Genomic DNA, 25,000 nt, shown 5'->3' on the forward strand with positions numbered 1-25,000 from the left:
TAATATTGATGAAGTGTTGTTGTTGTTTCATGTTTTGTTGGCTGTTTCAAGGGTTTATTTAATTTGTTGTGACACAATCTAAGGTTCAATTTGTAAAGAAATAAAAGTTCTTGTGAAAAAAGATAGTGGTCAAAGTGATTGATATTTGTGTTTGTGTTTTTTGTAGTCTTGTCTGGATTTGTCCTGTTCGTTTCTGGTCTGTGTTTGTGTTCCCACTCTTGGCCTTCACCTTGTCGTGGTGAGTGGGCTTTTAACTAAGACAGGCCAATTATATATATTGTGTGAAGCCAGCAAAACAGTCATTATTATGAGAATTACAACTGAAGCACACTAAATAATACACCATAAATCACATTTTGCTTTTCTGTTATTAATCTAATGTGTGTTATGTCAAGCCTCCACAGTGGTGTGCTGCAGTCAAGATGAGACGAACAAGGTGAATGGATGGACGGATTGATGAGCCCAGCGAGCCTCCACCATCCACAGACAAGCCAGTCCCATTTTCCACCCAGAAGGATGTCTCTTCCATCTATCTTTGCCTGCCAGGGAAATGCAACCAAACATAGTAATTACAGATGGTGTTGTCTCTGTTAAAGTGACACATGAAAAAAACAAAAACAAAAAACAAAATATGTTTTGTGATTCATGTTCATGACAATAACAATCAAACAGATTTTCTTCATTCTTCCAATGAGTTTCGCAAACAAACATGGAATTTTCCCTGGATCATACTAATACGTTTGTATATTATATAAAGGAAATTATAAAAGTCATTAACACATTTGTGGTGGTTTTATATTTAAGGAGATAGTCAAACGTAAACACGTCCAGTATTATACTGTAGAATGGACATGTAAATGATTACAACTTTCTTGACTACTCTGCTTGTACACAAGTAAACGGGGTCCTGTTTTTCAGTCAATAAATACTGTTCAGAACCGAAATGATGAGTATGTCATCTGTGAAAGAGTAAAAAGCATGTTGGAGGCCAGATTTAGCACTTGGCCTACCACCTTAGCACAGTAGTACAGGAAATTAGTCATACAAACAATGGACATTGTCATACGCAATGCCCATACAATGACACTGTCCCCTTAATACGATGCTTTAGAGCAGGGGTGTCCAAACTACGGCCCACGTGCCAACTGCGGCCCGCAGTCCATTTTTAATTGGCCCGCAACAAATGTTATAAATAGAATAGAATATGGCCCGCACTTCAACTTTTGCCTGAGTGTATTGCACTTCTTCAGTTTAACACCAGGGGGAGCTGCTCAACACTGAGTGCAATGCAGTTCCTACTTTAAGTGAGTAAAAAATATATTCCACAGTACCCGTGTGTTAATAAGCATGCATGTGCAGGTACACACGCGACAAATATCAATAATGCGCATTAATTCTGTCACTACCCTGCTTTTGCGCACCACTTTCTTAGATGCGTTTTTCTTGTTAACACAGAGTGCACACCGCTGTGCACAGCGTACACACTGCACACGCAAAGTCAGCTGATCTCATCTGATGCAGAGTTCCTCCTTGATCAAGTGACATTTGTCCGGATTTTTGACACGAGTGGCGTCGGATCAGCACCGCAGCTGGATGGCCCGGTTTACACGCCCAGCGCAGCTGACACTCACCAGAATAATGCAGCGCTCCTGTTATTAAGTCCAGTTCAGTCTGTTAATGTTGACAACCGTTTCAAACGAACGTTAAGAGCTGTATTGCTTTTTTTTTTTTTTTCTTCTTCCCCTTGTCCGGTCTGGCCATAATGACAAGCAGAAGTGTCTCTGAATGTCTATGATGGCTGACAGATTTTATTCTCAGAGGTAGATCTTGAGAGTGTGAGCCACGTGGGTGGTTTCAGGAGCGACCTCTTCAGTGGTTTTATTATAATGTTCTTGGTGACATTCTGACCATGACCGGACTGAGGGGGACAGATAGGGGGGTGAGTAGAGAGGGGAAATGAGTGTGGGGGGGGGATGATGAGATGATGAGAGGGATAGAGAGAGAGGAGTAGAGGAGGCAACTGGCAACAATATACAATTGTGTTAAAAGAGAACAAAACAGATCGTAAATGTGCATAGCTAATTGTCAGATAGTGATACAAACATACAAACATACATGCGAGTTCATACAGTGATGTTAATAATAATAGCGATGATAATAATAGCAACGTTAATAGTAATAATAATAATAATAGTTATAATAATAATAATAATAATAATGTTGATAGTAATAATAACGATGATAATAATCTACTCATGGATCAATAAGACAATAAGCTATGCAATAGTGTACAACAGTGTACCCGCGCTTGTGTATATTTGTGTGTGTGTGTGCGTGTGTGCGGGTGTGTGTGTATATTTGCATGTGTGTATACTTGTGTGTGTGTGCATGTTTGCATCTGTGTATATGTGTGTGTGTGCGTGTGTGTGCGTGTGTGTGTGTGTGTGTGTGTGTGTGTGTATGGATGTGGTGGTGTGTGTATGGATGTGGTGGTGTGTGTACCTGAATGTGGGAGTGGGTGTGTTTAAGTACGTCACTGGAAGTAGGCTGCCAATTAGTGCAGTCTCCGAGGCCGCAACCGCCCCAAGCCAGTGACGAGCCGGGGGGGGGGGGGGGGAGTGGCCCGGACACGGCATACCCACCGCAAAACCGGCCAGGAAGAGGCCCGGAGCAGCAGGCCCCCGGGCCGGAGGGCACCCGCCCCACGAGGAGCCAGGGCAGGATGACAGGGAGGCAGATACCCCAAGGAGAAGGGACACCACCCAGGGCGGACAGGCAGCAGAGCCCGGCCCCCGGACGGGGCCCCCCAGGGCAAGCGAGACCAGACTCATCCCCATGACAGGACCCAGCCCCTTCACCCACCGGGAGGATCGGTACCCAAGGCAGGCCCGGGCACCCAGAGGCCCCCCCCCTACGGACCCAGTATGGCGCATCAACCGGCCCCCTCCACCCCCCACACACAGTACAATAGCTTTATTGCTAAGCCTAATAACTTAAATAACAAGCTTGAAATTTACCCGTCCCATTTTTCCCTTTATTGTTTTTTCTCTGTACTGTAAATCTTATGTCTAAGAAGAAATCTGAGGCTGCTGTTCTGAGAATGAGCTACCAAAGCTTTTTCTGAATAAATCAATAAAGATCCATTTATGGAAAGCTGTGATGAAGGCAGTTTTGTCTTTGATTATATTCAACAGTGTAACATATTTGACCACTTTTAATTGATTTTTCTAGTTAAGGCTGTATACCTAATTTCTAGTAAGTGGCCCAGCTTACACAACAAGTAGTGACTCAAAAGTAATTGGAGGGTGCTACATAGAAGCGGTACAGCGTTTTGGGGGGTGCCCTAGAGTTGTCTTGGAACCGAAAATGGCCATGTTAGAGGCTTCCAGCGTTTCCTCGTCCCTGTTCAACCAGACGACACCCTTGATAGTTACTTGGAGGGGGCCAGCACCGCCAATCAAATAATTGAATATTGGTGGGGTTTCCTGCGTGGCCAGCGCATGGAGTTCTGGTTAGCCTTGTTATCAGACCTCAGAGACAACGGGCATTTTGATGGCGAGTTTCTGGACAAAAGTCTCCTGCAGTTTTGTTGTATGGGCCTCCATACAGGTGAGTTCATGAATAATGTTTTATTTTCATTTTGTGCGCATGTGTATGTGAGTGAGAGAGAGGGGAGGGAGGACAGAAACTGGAAAGGGGGTGTTGGGAAGACAGACAGAGACGGGAGGAAAGGAAAAAGAATGCTAAAGAGAAGGGGTAGAAAAGGGAAAGGAACAGAGATGGAACAGAAGGGTAGAAACAGAGAGGATAAGAGATGGGGAGAAAGAGGGGGGGGGGTGAACAGTGACAGGGAGGGAGGGAGAGGGTGGGGTTGCTCATGTGTGAATGCTGTAATTTAGTGTTTTATTTATGTTCTGCTGGCACAGCTCTTCCTAAATGTATACATTTTCTACAGGATGAGTTGGATGACACTGCACAGTTGTGGAATGCACACAACATCAGGCCATCAAGAAACCTGAACGTCCCCATCGGTCGGCCTAATGTGATGCATGCTGTTCCTGAACTTGACCGAACAACAGATTTTCTCTCCCCTGTTGAAGATGAACACATTCAACTGTGCAAAAATGAATGTGTCTTTCGGCTGGCTGTACCATGTAATCCAGATATTTATGAACTCTGTATCATCTTTATGGCTGAGTCCCATCTTGCTCCACCAACAGATCCGTATCAGGCTGTGAACTTGTATTTGCACCTAAGAGAGGCCATCACTGCATCTCTCTAAACCACCCGACCCTCTCCACAGGATGGACACTTATTCCACTGCAGTGCGCCTCCCCCTGACCCTATCCAGAGAATGGACACTAAATTGTTGTGAACCTCCTGTTATTTTGTGTATTGTTAAATCTCTAGTGTTCCTTTTAAAAATACACAGGGATATTGGTTATTTACTGCATTCCTTTGTTTCTGTTATTACGCAATCCTTACGGTGATGCTATTTACTGAATTTACTTTTTGACCTGAAGGTCGTGTGTGCAAAGAGCTGTTAAATAAAAGTAGCCATGTGAAAGAACTTAACTATGTTCAGAACAAAGTTGTTGAAACATTGAGAAACACAGAAGCACAAGGTTACTTTAAAATTTACTTTAATTATTCTTCACTTCCATGAATTAATGAACATTAACGTGACTCTTTAAAGTCAACAATTCCTGAAGAATTAAACCGGTGCTTGGTTAGAGTAAACAGATGGACCTGTAAGCAGTCATTTTCAAAACAACATTTTCACTTTCAACAACAAAAAAAAAAACACCCTCATAAAACACTGCTGAAGCATTTACTATTCTGTAACACAGGTGTAACTATGGAAGCAGATAGTTACCATAATCCAAATAAAAATGCAATAGCAGAAATGCTTTTAAATTTTAAGAACGAAGCTGCATTATTTGACTCATAATTAAAATGGTTAATAAGTCATTCAATCTGCATTTTCATTTTCTTCTTCAAGACTGCTCATTCTTGTACTTAATTCAAATGAAAAAGGAAAACACATTTGAGATTTAATTTTCAAAACATGCACCAGCAAAGAGTTACCAAGATTCAATATGAAATGTAAAATTCAAAAATGAAAAAGCAATAGCAGAATGCTTTTTCATTTTAAGAACAAAACTGCATTATTTGACTCATAATTAAAATCATTAATAAATATTCCTATATGCATTTTCATTTTCTTATTCGTGTCGCACCTTTTATGACACAATCAAAAAGAAAACTGAGGGCATTGCTTTTTAATTTTCGTGGTCCTGCCCTGCACAAGAGTTACCACAACTCGAAAACGAAATCGCAATCTCAAAGTAAGCGCGCGGCACAGGAAAGTGACGTCAGCAGCTCTCCACCTCCTCTGTGGGTATGGCGGTATGACGCCAAGTGTCATTTGCCTCCTGTTATGTGTAAATTCTAATGTTTGTGAATTTAAGAAAGATATATATATATGTATATATATATATATATATATATATATATATATATATATATATATATATATATATATATATATATATATGTATATATATATATATATATTTTTTTTTTTTTTTTATTTAAAAAGAAATGAAAAGAAAAAAAAGGTATGGCGGTATGACACCACTTTGCCATCGTTACTTCTTTCACGTCATTGAAGTTGCCGGTAATCGAGATTTAAATCGCCGAAAAACGTGGACCACTGACAGATCTCGCACCAGCATCTGCCACCAGTCGACGGATTGATCTGTTGCTTCGCATCCTTCGTCGGATGGACTGGTGGCCAACGCCGAACGGAAGCAATGATCCGTTGCATCGCATCCTGCGACGGATGGACTGGTGGCCGACGCCAAACAGCTGTTCCTCCACCCATGTAACAAATAGCTTTAGCTTTGATGTTGTGCTGGTGCATCAAGGTGTTCCATAACTGACAACAGGTTGGCTAGGGCAACCTTGTTTGCGTCCGTATCTGGGACGGCAGAGTACCTGCTCAACTCGGTCCCGAGCATCAGATTCAGATACACTATTCAACTCCACCTGGGAAGCTAAATCCAGCAGGGTTTGAACAATTGTGTCAATGTGCGCCATGCTCAAATCTGTCCGACCAACGAGATCCGTCAGTGGTCCACGTTTTTCGGCGATTTAAATCTCGTTTACCGGCAACTTCAATGACGTGAAAAGTAACGATGGCAAAGTGGTGTCATACTGCTATACCTTTTTTTTGTTTTGTTTTGTTTTTTTAAATATACAGTATATATATACATTTATTAAATTCACAAACATTAGAATTTACACATAACAGGAGGCAAATGACACTTGGCGTCATACCGCCATACCCACAGCGGAGGTGGAGAGCTGCTGACGTCACTTTCCTGCGCCGCGCGCTTACTTTGAGATTGCGATTTCGTTTTCGAGTTGTGGTAACTCTTGTGCAGGGCAGGACCACGAAAATTAAAAAGCAATGCTCTCAGTTTTCTTTTTGATTGTGTCATAAAAGATGCGACACGAATAAGAAAATGAAAATGCATTTAGGAATATTTATTAATGATTTTAATTATGAGTCAAATAATGCAGCTTCGTTCTTAAAATGAAAAAGCATTCTGCTATTGCATTTTCATTTTTGAATTTTACATTTCATATTGAATTTTGGTAACTCTTTGCTGGTGCATGTTTTGAAAATTAAATCTCAAATGTGTTTTCCTTCATTTGAATTAAGTACAAGAATGAGCAGTCTTGAAGAAGAAAATGAAAATGCAGATTGAATGACTTATTAACCATTTTAATTATGAGTCAAATAATGCAGCTTCGTTCTTAAAATGAAAAAGCATTTCTGTTATTATATTCTTATTTTAATTTGGATTATGGTAACTGCTTCCATATAAAACAAATACATCCATAAATATATACAATGTGAGAATTGTTTCTTGCAAGAGCTGTACTTCAACCCATGACCATCGATAAAAGTGTACACATCTAATCGTAAACAATCTGCTGCAACCTGAATTTCCACTTCTGTGTCTATAAACCAGTCACAGCTTGACTGATGGCTCTGAAGAAGCAGTTTCCATCAGCCTCTACATTCTCATTTGTACACGGCGAACCTAATGGGCCATTGCAATCAGAAATTGGAAAACTCGCACGGTCCAAATGAATCTTCAAGTTTTTGCTAAGGTCTAAACAAACATCAACATCAAGGGGAGAGAAGTTACACTCTTCATTGGTCACAGCACTGACAAACTCTACGTCAGAATTATCCACGTCAAAGTGAGGAGTTTTGCTCTTCTGAAGTGACTCACTGTTGCCAGCTGGTGCTGGAATTTTAAACCGTGACCGGTTTCGCCTTGATGAAAAGAACCATGCAGAACCTTGGCTAATCTAATACCAGTGCCATGATCTGCCACTGCATCTTCACTGGTACTAACTGATGATGGATCACAAATCACATGTGCGAGGCGTAGAACGAGCGGAGCAGTCAGAGGCAACAGAAGAAGAAAGAAAAGCCTCCTTAGCTTAGTTGATCTTCTGTGTTGCCTCCTGGACGGTGCTGGCCTCCTCTGGCTTGGTGCTGGCAACCACGGGAGCCACAGGAACCACGGGCACAGCTCTGGTCATCTGTGGCGTCGCCTCCACCTGATTAAAATGAGAAAGATGTGATTTTATGCCAATAAACATAGAAAGGAAAGCACTAGGCTTTACACGGTCACGATTTTTGTGCCAATCACCGATCCAATCACGTTAGAGGCAATAAATACTTGTTTCTGTACACCCCTTGCCTTCTCACGAGCACCGTCGAAAGTTGTTTGCTTTAGCATCCGTTTCAGAGTTTGCTTTTCTTTTTCTTTCTCCGCGCTGCATTTCTTAAACTCGACATGCTCCTCCGTGTGTATCTTTTCCAAGTGCCTGATTAAATTTGTGGTGTTGAATTTTTTTACCAAAGTTCCCCCGCGAGGTACTGTAGCGTTGCATATATTGCAGATTCAAAGAAACTTTATTGTCCGTCACATAGCGACAGTACTCAAAACAGGAAGAGGCACGAAGACGAAAATGAAGGTTTTTGAATCATGAATCATTAGCTCTCGGTGTTATGCCCCGGCCTAGGGGGAAACCAGGACACAACATAAAGGCTCCCCCCCTTCTCCCAGCTCTCAAATTAGACAAAGGTGCTTCGTCCACAGGATGGTTTTTATTAAACGTCACCATCATTGCACTGGCGTCAGGGAGGGCATGGCCAAAACAACAAACAAAATGGCTCTCTTATGGATCTTACCTATGAAGAAAACAATCAAATAAATGACAGTCAAACTAACCTCCTTAACTAAAACACAGGAGAAAAGGGGCACAACACAAATGGCTTCCCTCCCCTACGGGCTACGTGGACACAAAGGGAACTGAAATAGATTACAAAACAGAATTGATGGCTGAACACAGAATGCTGCTGCTGCGGCACATGGCCTCTGGTTGGGAGCTGGGAGAAGGACAAAGAGACCGAGGTGTTGAAGTCCTCCTCCTTAAATATTGGCACCAGCCAATCACCTTTCCGCACCTGGAACAAGCAAAAAAAAGGGAACACAGGATCTACTGCGCCATCTAGTGCCCAAACGGACACACAGCAGACAAAAGGAACTGACAACAATGGAAACCCAAATCTATAGATTTACATAACACTCGGATACAAACAAATAAACATGTTGATGCTGTGAAACTACTTTGGAGGAAATGAGACAGATTAAAAAAGTTTCAACACGACCATGACGTCATTGATCGGATCGGTGATTCATGACATGACGCCCGATCATGAACGTTTCAAAAAATGCCAAATATCGGCCGATCCGATACAGCCGATAAGATCGGTGTAAAGCCTAGAAAACACACACAGGTGATGAAGTGGAAATGAATAAGTACAAACCTGCTGCACTGCTGTGACATTGCTGGAGGCAGACTCAGTCATGTGGACAGTTGAACGTGTTGCCCACACCTGCAAATACAAGGACACAAAGTAACGTTTAAAGAACTGCATTTATTGTCCTATCACAAAGATGCACACAATGAAATACACATATCCCAAATACCAACATGTCACTTGTTTGTTTTGGTTTTTGAGGCAACGCGTGCTGATCCACGTCTCAGGCTGGACATCTGGAAGAACATAAAGAAATTAATTCATAAACAAAGTAACACACTAATTAAACTGTACATGTACTGTACATATGTGATCTTGTGTTGATAATAGGGGTGGGGTGATACGGCTAACCCACGATTCGATACTGTGACGATATTTGGCCCACGATAATGACAACATCACGACACACGATATCTTCGATATCTTCGAAATTTTGCAGACGATATTGTCATAACCCGGCTCAAGAGTTATGACAATAATGGAAGGGACACTGCGGATTGCAATTAATCAAAAGGTTTATTATAACAAAATAGATAATTGTAAGCAAAATAATGAAATATATGGTGTGTGTTTGTCAGTATTCATCAGTAATGTAAGTGTGGATGAGTGAATAATAGGATGTGGGGTGTTGTCAGGTGCAAAACAGAACAGAAGAAGCTGAGAGTCGGCCAGACGCCCATGGCTGCTGGATGGAGAATGTGGAAGAGACCGAGCGGCACACGCAGTCGGCCTTTTATCCTGCAGGGGGCATCGGCACAGGTGTCCTAATCGGAAGATGCCACTCCCACATCCACCGCTTTCCACCATTTCTAGAACGCAAGTAATGTTGTGTTGTTACAATATTCACCGTCATCATTATTGAATATTGATTCAGATTCCCTGACACTCAGTTACACAAAAAAAACAAAAACAGTATGGGGACAGCATATACTGTTGTGTTCCTATCACCACTGATAACATGTTTGTTCCAACAGACTCCCACCCACCCTCAAGTTACAACTACCAGGGGAGTGTATCACTACCTATGCCTAGTACACAGCTCTACTCCCCAATAAAATCTTTCCATTCTGCCATGGTCTTTTTTGTATGAGGCTGTGGTGTCTCACTCATGGATAGTGTCCTGTAGCACTTCTGTCTGAATGACAGAGAGAAGGGTTGCCACACACTTTTGGATATGTGAGGTGCAGGGCATAGTAGTAACCCATCAGATGAAGCAGACCGTCACTCAAGTCTTCCTTGGCAAGCGTGGTGGCGGGAGTGGCTCCAAGACAGATGAGACAGCGGGTCCCATCAAACAGCAACACAGAGGTGCAGAAAGACCTCTTCTGCGAGTACATTGTGGGATCTTCTGTTGGCTAAAGAAAAAGAAGAAGGAAACGCCACATCCATGCATGGAACTATGAAGTGTTGAATGTGAGAAAATGCGAACAAACTTTCACCTGAATGACATGAAGCAGTGCCTCACTGGCATGTCCCAGCTTCTTCGGTGGTGGACTTGGTGAAGGAAAGAGTGTGGGGAGTGGCCTGAGCAGCGCGATGGAATATTCCACTGGAATAGAACAAATCAACTTTGAGTTCAAAGTTAGACTTCCTAAAAATGAGTCTTATTAGGTTTGTGTTGATCACAAAAAAAATCTTATTTTTTCAGCATGAAGAGTATTACCATTCTGCATCTATTCATTCAGCGCAACATAAACCATCCTATGTCCAAGGAAACAGCTACACAGTCAATTAGAGACACAGCAAAATGACTCACCTACATCCAGCGTTATGCGTGGCTTCATCACTTCATTTTTTTTCCAAACACCATAAAATTACACATTGGTGCAGAAGTCTTCCCATCTCTTTTTTAGTTCATCAATGAATTTTCTGTTGCCCTTATCCAGAATGCGCCGCAGCTCATTCATCGCCTATAATGCAAGTCAGTGTTAAAATCTGCAAAAATGCTTGCTTTTCATCATAAACCAAAACAAGTTAATCACTTACACGATAAAGATCCTTGACACATGAATATGCATCCAGGATCTTTGTTGGCCTTGTCCTGTTCTTTCAGAACATCACTATCAATGAAGGATCTTCTTGCTTGAAACTGCAGGTCAAGAATTTGGGAGACAGCATCTTGGTTGGGTTTTGGTTTCTTGTACAGCTCCTGCAGGGTCTGATAATGTCTGGCCTGTGCTGTCAGACCATCTTTGGCTGATGAAATGGAGGAGACAAATCAGTAAATCAGTCAAATGGATGCAGAATGAAGACACAGTTCCTGGCTTCATTCGGTGCAGTCTTGGTACGGTGGAATTCTCAGCCGAGAGGAAACCAGATCCAAAACATTATGAACAAGAGAGAAACAATAGACCCAATTAGGAAAAAAGAAAAAAAAAAGTGTTATGCTCGATGTTTTCAGAGCAAAGTAGGTAACCAATCGCATCTACACTAATAAGGGCCCAAATCCGTTTCCTCCTGAGAAAGTGTTCTGGTCCAGGAAAAAGGTCTCTCAAATCATCACGACGGAGGGTGTGGAGCAAGACTTCATCGATGTTGGCAGCTATAAAGACAGTCCAATCATTAACAAACCTTTTACACTTAACAACTCATACATTTTTTAACTAATGAATTTAATTCAACTTGACAAGTCAAACCAAGTTTGTTTTGTGCCAATTTCTGTTATCAGAATTAATTGTAAATGCAATTCAGTTTAGACATTTTGTCTCAAATTTGTAAAATACTTCTTTTTGAAATCAGTGTCAGCATACAGTTATTTTAATTACTTAGCGGACAAATCACAGTAATGGAAATTTTTTCATACCTACACATGACATACCATTTAAAATTGATACTGTGACATCATCCAGCTCATCCATTATTGGCCCCGGTTTGGATGTCCATTTAATTTCTCCTCAATCTGGCAGGGAAAAAAAATCATCATATTAAGGTCACAATTAGGACAAGCTGGCCTTCCGGCTCAAGATCCGTTTTTTTACAAAGCCCATCTGCCATGGATCCCAAAGTTCCCATGCAATTAAAAGTTGTGACACCTTATCTGAATGATAACCCTAGACAGCTCAACGGATTGCTAGTCATACAGACAACAATCAAAATTGGAGTGAAACTTGTAACCACAATGCCTGCAACATGGTGGTAATCAATAATCATCAAATACCAGTGTTCTTCGTGACAAAATGACAACATCTGATAGGATTGTGCCACCTTGAACTGCAATCAACTTAAATTTTGATAAAAACAAGCAAATTGTACCTAAACTACATCTTCAATCAATCCAATTTGAGCACCCTCTACCCCATAAACTGAAGATACTGCAATACAAACTTGGTAGTACAGTATTTCGTCATGCCACATATAACTAGGAATGATAATTGCTTGTTCACATGACTAGAATTGCAGTACATCAATCCAATACAAAATACACACTTGTGACACTTGTCATCAAGCTCATAAATCCATCGAGTCGAGATGAGCACGTGCACGGAGTCGGACTCCGTGAGTTCACATAAACAGAGCATTGCGTTTGCATAAATTATGCACGGCTATCGAGCTAGAAGCCGAGTCCGATTTGGTGCACACAACCACACTATAATGCCTCTCAATGTCCTAACCCATGCCACGCAACACAAACGTGAGGGACCGATTTGAGTTTCTCACGGGACCAGCAGTGAAGTCACAACCGTCGCCCCAAATGAAATGTCGCAGCAGGAGCCTGAGGATTTTCTGAGTCAACATGCTGATCAACAGGTAACGTAATGTTGGCTTCCTTGACGACATTAGACAACTCCCTGTTTATATTTTATTCATATTTTAGTACAAAGCCTCCTTGTTTTCTGATCTGCTCCTGTTTGACTTGTTCGGTTTTTGTTTTGACATTATGCTGTTAGTGTTTATTTCAAATTAACAAGAAGTACCGGTACGGATAGTAGGAAATTAATATAACACTTGCGTCAAACAAAGAATAACTAACTGTACATACCATGTCTACAGGAAGGAGCTGGTACATTAAGTGAGAATATTCAAGAATATTAAGAGAAGATATATTCAAGGTTGTCCTGAGGTCAACTGTACCAACCATTGCCAGAGCTTATGGAGCAATTTGATGTTATTGTACAGTAAAAATGGAATATTGGAGCTGTTGGAAAAAAAAAAAAAAAGCCAACTTTAAGGCTTAATATCTCCAAAATGATACTGTACATATGCTTGATAATGACTGAGGATATAGTCAGGGTGTTCCTTAGGTCAACTGTACCAACCACTGACAGAAATTATGGAGCAAAGCAATGTTACTATACAGGAAAAAATTGAGTACTGGGCCCTTTTTGCCTGTTTGAAAAGCTAAAAAAAAAAAAGGAAAACAACAACTTTGAGGCTTAATATCTCCAAAATGGTACATTAAATATGCCTTATAATGATTGAAGATATATTCAAGGTTGTCCTGAGGTCAACTGTACCAACCATTGACAGAGCTTATGGAGCAATTTGATGTTATTGTACAGTAAAAATGGAATATTGGAGCTGTCGCAAAACAAAACAAAAAGCCAACTTTAAGGCTTATTATCTCCAAAATGAAACAGTAATCAATCACATTTAGAAATCAAATGTTTCTAAATGTCAAGTCAGTAATGTCAAGTCAGTGCTTGATGTGTCATCAGCAGGCGTCGGCGTCAGGAATGGGGCATCGGCGGGTTTCGGGCGGAAACGCCAGGCGTTGGGAAGCGTTGGCGGGTGTCGGGGGCTCGTGGCCAGGTGGCGGACGTCACGGCAGGCAGTGGCCAGGTGGGCTCAGTCCCGCAAACGCTGCTTACAGCTTTAATTTTGTATTGCTTTGATAACATTGTTTAAGTTGAGTTTAAATTTACACTTTTTTTTTTCTTATCTGCTAATTGTTCAAAAATGCTGATGTTAATAGTGTGTTTGCACAGTAAATGTTATGGCACTTTAATTCATATGGCAGTACATTTAAAATAACTGGCCGTCAAGTTCCAGGAACTGACAAACTGCACTGAGTTGAGTGAGATTCTCCAAAGGAACTCCAGTATAAATGTGGACTTTACATTCTAGTCCCCTGTGAAGAAAAACCCAAAAGTGAACGTTTTTGTGCCTCACCCTTTCTAACTGGGACATTTGCAAGGGAACGCAGACTGGTTATGCATATTGAATATTCCTGCCTTTAGTGAGAGATCGGTGAGAAACAAGTTTTTGTGTCGTCCTGATAAAAGAAAAATGTTTCTGCTGTTACCTCAGAAATTGCCCGTTATTATTGTGGCTCAGGATTTTGGAGGTAGATTTTTTTTATTTTTCATAAGGAACAGGATAACAGTAATGCCCTGGCATTGGCAATAAGCTTTAATTTTGTATTTGCATTTTTTTTAACTTTAGATTTACATTAAAAATGTTTCTGTGTAAAGTGCTGATGTTAAGAGTTTGCACGATAAATGTTATGGTGCTTTCGTTTATATGGCAGAACATTTAAATTAAAGTGTATGAAAGACTTCTTTTAAATTCATTATTGGCTTTTGCGTATACAACGTGATTAATCGTGATTGATCAGGTAAATCATGCGATTAATTGCGATTAAAATTTTTAATCGTTGCTGTAGTGCCGCATCTGGGCCTAATCTTCTTTTCACAGGACAATAGGAATTTATTGCAGCACGGCCTTCCGATGAACCACGTTGGGAGGACGCAGAGGTGGTACCCGATTGGCTGTGATGCGACTCTTCTGATGATCAGATCTCATTTGGGGTCAGGAGAGACCGTAAAATACCCACTTTAGGAAAACACTTTCCCCACAAATCACAGGGGGGAGTCAGTCCAAGGGGACCTGGCGCCAGGAACGAGGGGTCCTGCTTGGAACTATCCCCAAAGTTTACGACTCTTATCTGCTCCAGGACATTCCTCAGCTTTGAACAACAACACCAGATGTTCATGAAGGACTCACATTTGCAAAATGTTAAAATGTTAAAAACTGTATTTTCTTCTCCACAGGGACACTTCAAACTCACGTATTCACAATTGTTGTCAAAATTAAAGCACAAATGGACTTTGAATGGTTTCCCTAGCTCAAGGTTTGGCCAACCCAGGATTCCATCCTGAAGGAGATGTACAATGGAACTTCAGGTGGAGCCACAGTGCCTTCAAGAGGCAGGAATAGGAAGTGCCTCTGGGGGGTTGATGTAGACTTGGATAAACGTTTCATCAGTTTATCTCCCTCTGCGTTACACAGTTAATTCTTTCCTTCCCACATTTCTCTTACATGCCCCATGCTACACTCTAACAACTTTCACTCTCATTAGGGTTACAACTAGGGCACACTCGTGTCTTAGCTATCTCTAGCATTACACACATATATATGTATATATATATATATATATATATATATATATATATATACATATAAAATATAGATACATACACTCATATACGTTGGTAATCTGTGTTTCATATGTCTATAGTTATGTCGGCAAAAATAAAATAAAGATTTGTTTATGCCTTTGTTACCCTGTTTCATTAAAATCTCATTTTCAGGTATGTGTGTTTAGATTAGGTTTACACATATGTTGATATATTTGGTACTTTATAATTAAGACGGTTCAATATGCTTGTAAAGATAATGTCGTTTCTATCTGCTTAGTTATTTCGTTTTCGTTCTTCCCTTCTTCTTAAGGTTGTCCCAGTTCAAAAAAAAGGGGCTATGTGATTGTGTTTATTCATCCTGTGCTTGTTTCAGTCATTGTCGGTTTTATTGATTTATTGATTTATCAGCAACGAAACCTACACTACATACATGCTCATCATACGCAACTGGTATAGGCGGACCTACCAGTTTTAGGGTCTGAACGGCCTCTTCATTGGCTCTCGGAGAGCGGGATACCACCCCCGTCCCGAAACTTTAAGCTAGTGAATTTCACTCTGCCGTTCAGAAATTTCTCATCCCTCGTTTTGTGAAGGCCTTGTTTTCGTTTGTTTTCCCTCTCGTACTTAGTTCGTTTTTGTCGTAATTGTTCATTTTTGTTTAAATCATTTTTGCCTCGGCATTAAGCCAACTCTTTGCTCAATTTAAGCGGCAGCTGACAGCCCTGAGACTCGTTCCGAGACCGCTACTTTCATTTTAATTTTTACCTTTTTCAATTTTTCCTTCCACAATCTCGAGACCGATTTTTGTCATTTTTCCTTTTTCTGTTTTTAATTGGCTCAACGTCGCGCCTTCAAAGTAACCGAGTAGTTTGTTTGATCACCGCACTTATCTCGGATTACGCAAAGAAGAGCGCACGTCGATGCCAGTGAAGACATCTCCCAGACAACAGCAGAACGGGCTTCCAGCGTCTGAGCTTGGTGCATCCATCTGAGCTCCCTGCGCGCTGCCGGACCCGAACGGCCCGGTACCATCTCCCAGGACCACCTTGGAGGACCATCAAGCAGCGATCTCCCAATCACCTGCGGGCCGACGCTCATCCAACGTAAGCCTCGTCACTCGCTTTTGTTCTGAAGTCTGGTATGCATCATAATAAATTTAGTCTTAAATTCTAAAGCCCGTAAACAGTCTGGTTGGCTGTTCCAACAGCCGATAGGTCATAATTTTTCTTTCCCTTTTATTTTGCTACTTTAGGTCTCAGTTTAGGGTCCGTTTCCAGTCACACACGCCTCACCATTAAGGTGAAACGGTACTGAGACTGATTCTAGTGTTTCTTGCTCACACTAACAACCAAGAGCAGGTGGTGCTCCGTAAATTTTCATATCAAATATTCTTTCCTCTGTTCCGAGTCGGTCCTTCCGTGGGAGCAGGGACGGCGTCACGCGTCGTCCCTGTCCCCTCGGAGTCCCTCTAGCGGTCAGAGTAAGAATTGCATGTAAAATCCATGTTTATATATTTGGCATTCCGTTTCATTCCTTAGGGAGTTTGATCGTTCAAATTAAACAATCCTCCTCCCTCCACTACATTGCCCAGCCCCAGTAAAAACATTTTTTTGGTGCCAGCATTTCGTGAGGCAGAAGTTGATTCATACTTCAGTGCCTTGGAGCGAATAGCTTCGCCACTCAACTGGCCAAGAGACATGTGGCCTGTCCTTCTCCAATGCAAGCGGGTGGGAAAAGCACAGGAGTTGGTGTCTGCTCTTTTCTTAGAAGACAGCCTGCAATATGATGTTGGAAAGGAAGCAATTTTTCCTGCTTATGAGCTTGTTCCTGAGCCCTACCGGCAAAAATTTAGGAACCATAGAAAATCTAGTGGTCAAACCTTTGTCGAGTTTGCATGGGAGAAAAGCAACCTCTTTGATAAATGGTGTGCAGCTAATGATGTCAAAAATGACTTTGAGTCACTCCGTGAGCTCGTTCTTTTAGAAGATTTTAAAGACTCTTTGCCAGAGAAGGTGGTAATGTTCTTGAATGAACAGAAAGTGTTGTCATTGTCCAAGGCTGCTGTCCTCGCAGATGAGTTTGTGTTGACCCACAAAAATGTCATCTCATCTTCCCCCCCGATCGGACACGCCTTCTGCTTCTCGTCCCACAAGAGCCGAGTCTAGCCACCTCCAGCTTGAAAAGGCTAGAGGGAAGGGACTTCTGGTTTGGCCATAAAGCGGTAGACTGTGCGACACCAGGGCTCTCGACCATCCAGGGTAAAAACTCCCCGAAAACTTGAATAACTATTGTCAGATATCATATTAACTACAAAGTGATCAGGGGAACGTTGGAATGGGAAGGAAAACTCGATTCAACCAAAACAGAAACACGGTAACAGACAATATGGCGGAACTACCAGCTTGCTCTGAAACAGAGGGAGATGGCGAAACGAACTCCTCGTGACTGACGACGCGGAAAAGGGCTCGGACATAGAAATTATTAGCAAGGAGATACGGAATTTAAAAATGGAACCAAAAGAAGTCCTTTGCACGTTTGGAGAAACACTGAGGAACGACGTGGAAAAAGACTTGGACGACTTCAAACACGAAATAAATCAACAACTTGCGAAAGTCATCACCGAACAGGAGCTCCAGACCGGCAAGATCAACGAGGCTGAGTCGCGGATTGAAAAGCTCTGGTCATATCACTGAGAGAACAAAAAGCTCTTCAGGACAAGTTAACTGACCTGGAGTCCAGGCCGAGGAGAAACAACCTACGTATCTATGGAGTCACTGAAGGAGAGGAGGGAGAATCTGTGGCCAAGTTTGTGGAAGACCTGCTGAAAAGCAAACTGCACCTGCCAGCAGATTTTAATTTCCAAATTCAGAGAGCACACCGCTCATTTGCACAGAAGCCAGCGGACGGTGCCCAACCGAGACCCATCATTGTTAACTTTCTGGAATTTACTACCAAAGAGAGGGTCCTGAGAGAGCTATGGACAAAGAAAATAGAACTGGGGAAGAAAGTACCGTCATTCCATCACGATTACGCGACAGAGATGGTCCAAACAAAGGAGTACAACACTGCTAAAAGAATCCTGAAGGAGAAGGGCATCCGGTTCCAGACGCCATTCACCAAGATGAGGACCCACTGGGATACGGGAACTCGAACCTACAACAGCGCAGAGGAGGTAAAGGAGGAATTGGCGAGACGCGGCCTGGCGGAGAAGACGGCGGTGGCGACGGGTGCGGAGGGGCCTGCGGCACTCGGTGCCCCGCACTACGACGGAGTGGCAGTGCAAGGAGGGATCCTGGAGGGGCTACGCATCAGCAGCGACACGAGCCAGAGAAAAGCTACAAGAGTTTCAAAGATTCTTTGATTAAATTCAGAGAATAAAGGGAAGAAAGCTGGTAGGGATGTTCTAGTATGACCGGTGTTTTTAGTTGACAAATTATTAAAATTGAATTCCCATGTTAATAGAAAAGAGACTGTGGGAAGTCCGGGTCGCTCCTTTTTTTCTAACGTTGGACTCATTTAGAACGACTAAAATACTCATTGCAGGTTCAAGTGTCATTTCTAAGTTAGGTTAGATTTTTGACTGCCTTCACGCGGGCCGGACAGAGACACGCCGTAGTTTGGCCATGCCTGATCTACAGGAAACACATCTCTCTCAGCAAGAGCTAAATCAACATGATTTAAAAGCTAAACTCGACCCAACTAATGGCAACAGAAGTAAGACCCGCCTGTCGAAACTTGTCAACGTCTCTCTAGCCGAACTCGGGATGTTTGATGTTTGGAGGGACCTCCACCCGTTACAGAGGACTATTTTTTTTTTATTAACATTACAGACAGATACAGAATAGAGGAATGTAAAATAGGAACGACTGACTTGTACTGACACAGTATTAATTACCTTATTATTTGTCTAAATAAGAGGAAGAAAAACACACTTTGGAGATTAAATGTGGGTATGCTAAATAATCCAAAAACACTGGAGGAGGTTAAGAAAGAGATTAAATGCTCTATGGAGGAGAACATAGATAGTCCAGTAGACACTACCATACTGTGGGACACAATTAAAGCTGTGATGAGAGGGAGGTTAATAGCGAGGGCAGCCTATCAAAAAAAGACTAGATGTGGCGAGGGGGGGGGGTCTGGCGGAGGTGGAGACAATTCAGATGGTGGGTATAAAGGAAAATTGGGGGGCGGTTGCCTGACAATGCCACCTGGGGAGTTGCACCCCAGGAAATAAACTATAATAAAATTCCTCGGGCTACACAGGTTCGTTACGCTTTGAAATTTAAGAGGACGAGACGAACTTCCAATGAAACAGCTTTATTTGACAACAATTTAAAATAGACCAGGTTTAGCTGCCTGAGTGTCAAGGAAATAAGTACCATACCAAAAAGACTGTTCAACATAAGAAAATAAGGGGAACAGGGCCAAAGAAACCAAAGAAAACTCAAAAAAGGGAATAAACAAAGCTAAGGGAATCACTACAAACCAAAATTCACGCTACGCCAACTCCTGTCCTAAAGAAAAGAGAACAAAATTAACATACTAATACCTTGAGACACCCAGGCAAGCGTTAAACAGTTAGAACGAAAGGAAAACTTTTATTTATTCTTCGCACACACACACACACACACAAAACAAAACTGCCTGGGTGCAGTCGCTCCGAGTCGCTGCCTCCCCGCCGAGCGCCAGAGGAGGAGAGGGGGAGGGGGGCTTCAGCTTTAACAGCCAAGCGGTGAATGCACAACGATCACGCACACACAGCACCACCTCCCGATGAACGGGCACCCGCTAGGGTTCCTCCTCCAGCTGCGCTTATGGCCCAGCCCGCTCTGGGATTGCTAGCTGAAATGCTAAGAACTGCGAAGGACAGAGTTCTCAGCGTGGACACGCCAGAGGACAGAGTGCTGACTCCAGCCTGCGCTTGTTTTTAAAAGAGCTGCTTTCACTCTGCACTCTGGCGCAGGTGTAATCAGTGCGTTTACATGCAGAGCTTAATCGGACTAAGCAATAATTTGGTTTTCTCGTCCAATCGGAGTTCTCACCTTGTCCCCCTATACATGCAGCTGAGAAATTTGAATTACTGACGGGAACGTGTCCTCCTCCCAACAGTAGGGGGTGGAGTGAGCCTTTTCAGCTGGTCAGCTGCTTTCGGTTGACATATTACATCATTATGATATAGAATGATAGTTCATAATGTACGTGTTACTTACTTTGCAGATAAGCTGTACCCTATTTCAAGAAGGTTGTTTGCTGTTGGAGGGCTACAACAACACAATGTCTTCGATGCTACGCTTTGTGCCGTCGCCACGGACCCGAAACTCTCGTTCTTGTTGGATGCGGGTTCTGCGCAAATTGGTGGGAGAGTTTGTGTACAGGTTTTGCAAAGGAACGGTGTCTTCAGTTATACACACGCTCATTAAAGTGCCGACCGTGGAGGAAGCTTGTGCCGCTGCACGCCGTTTCCAGCAGAATAACAGCGAAATTATCAAAATAAAAACAAATCAGAAAAACATCTCTTTGCTGTGCTTTTATTTACAAAGTTAAAATTCTTCTAACTTACAAGAAATGTGAACGAAAAGGTAGAAATATAAATACGAAGGAATACGTATTTGTTCAGGGCAGCGCAAAGCCGGAGCCCTGCATTTGCTGCGCTACCCTTTTTAAAAAGGTCTCCGTTGTGTGTTATTTTAATATGTCCATCTCTTTTAGAAGAGAAAGCATCGCCCCGGTCTCATCCTCTCTCCAAATGTCAACATTCTTATTCGCGTTTGCTGGTTGTTTCGCGCCGTCTGTTTTGTTAGACGACGTAGTTGTGCAGTGGCGCGTGCACACTTACATTGTCCAGTTAATAGTCCGACTAAGGCGTATACATGGCCGAGAAATTAGAATTCCAATCGCATTATCTGGGTGTCTCAATTGGAGTTCTCAAACTCCGATCATAATCGGACTAAGGCAATAATTCAAATTTCTCTCGTACCATGTAAACGCACTGAGGGACGCAAAGATTGCACTCCGGCGCAGGTGTGATTGATGACGCGAAGGTGGGGGCAAACCCACCTGCCACATAGAGAAGAAGGTTACAAGAAGCTGGTAAACCAATGAACAACTCTGGAACAGCAACACAAAAGCAATGAGGACGATACAGTGTCACAACAAATAATCGGTGTCAGAAGGGAAATAGACGATGTCTTGAGGCTAGATGTTGAGAAAAAGCTGAAATTCATTAAACAGACCCACTATGAATCAGGCTGTAAATCAACCAAATATTAAGCAAGAGGAATAAAGGCCCAGCAAGCTTCTCATGCAATATGTAAAATTAGAGACCCATTAACGAACAGCTACTACTTGAACCTGAAGAAATAGAGAGGGTTTTTAAAGATTACTATGAAAATCTATATACCCAACCCACGGCTAAAGAAGATTGTGAGATGAAAGAATTCCTTGACTCATTGGACCTACCAGCCATTGGAGATGAGCAAAATAGAAAACTCATTTCCAGTATAACCAAAAAAGAAATAGATGCTGCCATTAGCAGGCTTAAAATCAACCAAAGCGCCAGGTAGTGATGGGTTTCCTAGTGAGTGGTATAAAACATTTGGAGAAGAATTAACCCCGATACTCCTAAATTCTTTTAATCTGACTCTGACAGAGGGCAAACGGCCTCCCTCATGGAAAGAGGCTGTCATTCCAGTTATTCCAAAAGAAGGGAAAAATAAGGAACTTTGTGAATCGTATAGGCCCATTTCAATCTTAAATGTTGACTAGAAGATCTTTACTTCAATCATCTCAAAAAGACTTGAAAGTTTTATGCCGGACTTGATAGATGAGGATCAGTCAGGTTTTATAACAGGTAGGCAGACTCAAGATAACATTAGACGGGACCGTCTAGGGCTGGACGATAATTCGATAACGATATATATCGATGGATAGACGTGTGCTGCGATAGGAAAAAAAGGGGTCGATAAAAAGTTTGATAGAAAAAGTTTCACTTCCTTTTTCATCATAGCCAATCATGTAGCTTAATATTACGGTCATTTCTTCCTCCAACCAATCGCAAACGCAGACCCAGCGGCTCCACGTTGTCGGAGGAATCCGCTGCCAGCGCCAGCACCAAGCAAGTAAAGCAGACCAAACTGGACTTCTTGCAGTAAATACGACAAAGCGTCCAAGCGCCATAAGGACATCACCCATGTAGTAACATGCTTCATAGCGAGGGATATGCTGCACATAACCACCGTTGAAAAGCTTGGCTTCAAACAGCTTCTCGCCACTCTTGACCCGCGATATGAAGTTCCAGACTGCAAGTATTTTTCAAACACAGCTCTTCCTCGTCTGTACAACGAGTGCAGGGAATCAGTGCAAAACAAGCTGTTAACCGCCACAACTTCAGACCTCTGGTCGAGTCGCACGTTCGAGCCCTATCTCAGCCTATTTTTTTAAATAAATAAATAAATAAATAAATAAATAAATAATAATAATAATAATAATAATAATAATGATAATAATAATAATAATAATGATAATAATAATAATAATAATAATAATAATAATAATAATAATAATAATAATAATAAAAACAAACAAACAATTCAGTTGTGTTTAAAAAAGGTGGTTGAATAAAAGTTTGAATTTGAATTCAGTGCTCGTGTGTTCTTTATTAAAAGTCTGTCATGAAGTAATAGTATAAAACATCCAGCGCTGCAATTAAAATATGTTTTCAATTTTTTTGATAATTATCGATATCGATCAATATGACTTTTTTTTATATCGATATGCTTTTTTTCTATATCGTCCAGCCCTAGGACTGTCCTATACATAATAGATCAGCTCCAAAAGTTGTTACTGGTGAGCCTTGACTGTGTGAATTGGAGATTTCTGTATCAAGTTCTTGGGAAACTAGGGTTCCAAGAAAAGTTAATACAGTGTATTCAAGGTCTCTACCAAGAACCTACGGCAAGGGGGAGGGTCTGGCGGAGGTGGAGACAATTCTGATGGTGGGTATAAAGGAAAATGGGAGGAGGGGGGGGTCACCTGACAACGCCACCTGGGGAGTTGCACCCTAGGAAATAAACTATAATAAAATTCCTCGGGCTACACAGGTTCGTTACGCTTTGAAATTTAAGGGGACGAGATGGACTTCCAATCAGTCAGCTTTTTTAACAGGTAGGCAGACTCAAGAAGACATTAGACGGGTCCTATACATAATAGATCAGATCCAAAAGCAGGGCCTGCGAGCTGTTACTGGTGAGCCTTGGCTGTGTGAATTGGAGATTTCTGTATCAAGTTCTTGGGAAACTGGGGTTCCAAGAAAAGTTAATACAGTGTATTCAAGGTCTCTACCAAGAACCTACGGCAAGGATAAAGATTAATTGTACTCGTCAAGGATGTTGCCTAAGCGCTACATTGTTTGCTATGTTCATTGAGCTGCTGGCACAAATGATCAGACAAAGTAACAATCTAAAAGGAATACATATAGGAGAGCAGGGACATCTAACAGGGCTTTTTGCTGATGATATTATTTTGGTTCTCCAAGACCCGGACAGAACATTACCTCATTTGATGTTGATAATAGAAACCTATGGTAAATACACAGGCAACAAGTTACATGTGTACATGCTGCCCTCAATATCAGGCACGATGGAAATAGATAGAGGCCGGCAGAGAAACGACTCTCACACTGGCATTAGTAGGAGACATAAGAACTAAATCAGCTCAACAAAGCCAAAATGAAATTATTAAGCACACACCGACTATCTGGAGTAAGATGGTAAAAGAAAACCATATGGAGGCAAACTACTAATGTGGCCTTCTCTTGATCCCAGATTTCAACCAGGAACCACAGACATTGAGTACAGACGATGGTGGGATAGGAGTATAACTGCAGTATGCACACTCGTTCACAAGGGGGTTTTAAAAAGTTTTGGAGAGTTGAAAAAGGAATTTGGACGAGGAAACAAAGATTTCTTTCGATACATGCAATTAAGAGATTACTATGATAAAAGAATCAAACCAACATCATCTGGAGAGGGCAATATAGTGATAGATATTCTGATCGCAGCCTGTAAAAAGATGAAGAGAAAAATCATTTCTAAAATCTATCAGGGCCTTCAGAAACAGAACAGCAACAAACGCAGGATACATCAAAGCCAAATGGCAGAAAAAACTAAGCATGAAAATATCAGAGGAAGGTTGGCGTTCCATGTGGGATGCACAGCATTCATCCACAAGTTCAAAGAAGTGGTGAACAATTGTTTGGAAAAATTTGATCGGTTTCTTCATATAAAAAGTAAGGGTGTCAACGTCGCTTTATCGCCGACAATTTTTTTCATCGCGCGATTAACGCACACGGTGCTTTTTGAACCTTTGGCCGCTCCGTAGATTGTGGAAACGGGAAATGAATTGACTCACAGCACACAGTCACACGCTTGCAGCCGGCTTGTAAGCACAACAAAAAAAAAAGAAAAAGACACTGAGCGTAGATGAGCACTAGGAAGGACTAACATGGATAAGGCGTCAATTGTAAATGGAAAGTTCCACTTCAAAACCCTGCCAGATGGCAGTCTTGACAGGACAAAAGTGATATGCATTTACTGTAAAGCTGTATTTAGTTTCCACCGGAGTACGAGCAGTCTTACGTTTCACTTGTCTGCGAAGCATACAGCTGACGCGGAGAGCCCTCCGCCCCCTTCTGAGGTAAAGCAAACCACGTTGGATGGTGTGGCACGGA

Source organism: Nelusetta ayraudi, unplaced genomic scaffold (genome assembly GCF_046127955.1).
Source record: "Nelusetta ayraudi isolate G7.1 ecotype Tasmania unplaced genomic scaffold, CSIRO-AGI_Nayr_v1 ptg000052l, whole genome shotgun sequence".
Lineage (NCBI taxonomy): Eukaryota > Metazoa > Chordata > Actinopteri > Tetraodontiformes > Monacanthidae > Nelusetta > Nelusetta ayraudi.